This window comes from Haliaeetus leucocephalus, unplaced genomic scaffold (genome assembly GCF_000737465.1).
Source record: "Haliaeetus leucocephalus isolate CR32 unplaced genomic scaffold, Haliaeetus_leucocephalus-4.0 Scaffold840, whole genome shotgun sequence".
NCBI classification, from domain to species: Eukaryota; Metazoa; Chordata; class Aves; order Accipitriformes; family Accipitridae; genus Haliaeetus; species Haliaeetus leucocephalus.
This window is the reverse complement of record NW_010973276.1, coordinates 1,663,056-1,663,699: the sequence shown is the minus strand read 5'-3', so window position 1 is coordinate 1,663,699 and position 644 is coordinate 1,663,056.

The window sequence follows — 644 nt, the reverse complement described above, 5'->3', positions numbered from 1 at the left end:
GCGTGGCGGCGGGCCTAGAGGGGCGGGGGGACTGTGTTGAGGGGCGGGGCCTTGCTCTCCTCAGAGCCTCCTCAGCCCCCTCGCCCGGGCCTGGCCGGTTTGGGCGCCCGCCTGCCCTCACCTCACCCCGGGTCATCCCCTGCTCCGGGCCTCACGGGCGCCTGCAGGCCCTGCCCCGGTAGCGGCGGGGCGGGGGGGGAGGGAAATCGGATCTTCCCCCACCGCGGTTCGTTCCTCCCCTGGCCGGGTGCAGTATTCCTGGCTGGTGGTTGTTAATTATTTAGGGGAGATAAATTTTTCATCGGGAGCAGATGGTTCGGTTAGCGGGGCCTTGGCCTGCACTGGGAAAACAACCCAACCCAAAGCCGAACGTGGGAGTGATTAATTAGTGATTAATTTTAAAGGACACCGAGCTCTGTCCAGGCAGGGTGAGCTCGCCCTCCCCGCAGTGGGACGGGGAACGGGGGCGTTGGGGTGTGGGGAGGGGATTTACCCGTGGCAGAGCCCCAGATCTGGTGTTTTTACCAGCTATTCTGGAAAAACGGGTTGTGGGGCGATACCGATCTTTGGCTCGCACAGAAGGTGCCGGCACAAGGCCGAGGCTGGAGCCGTGTGTCACTGGCGGTGGCACACGTGGGGGGGGG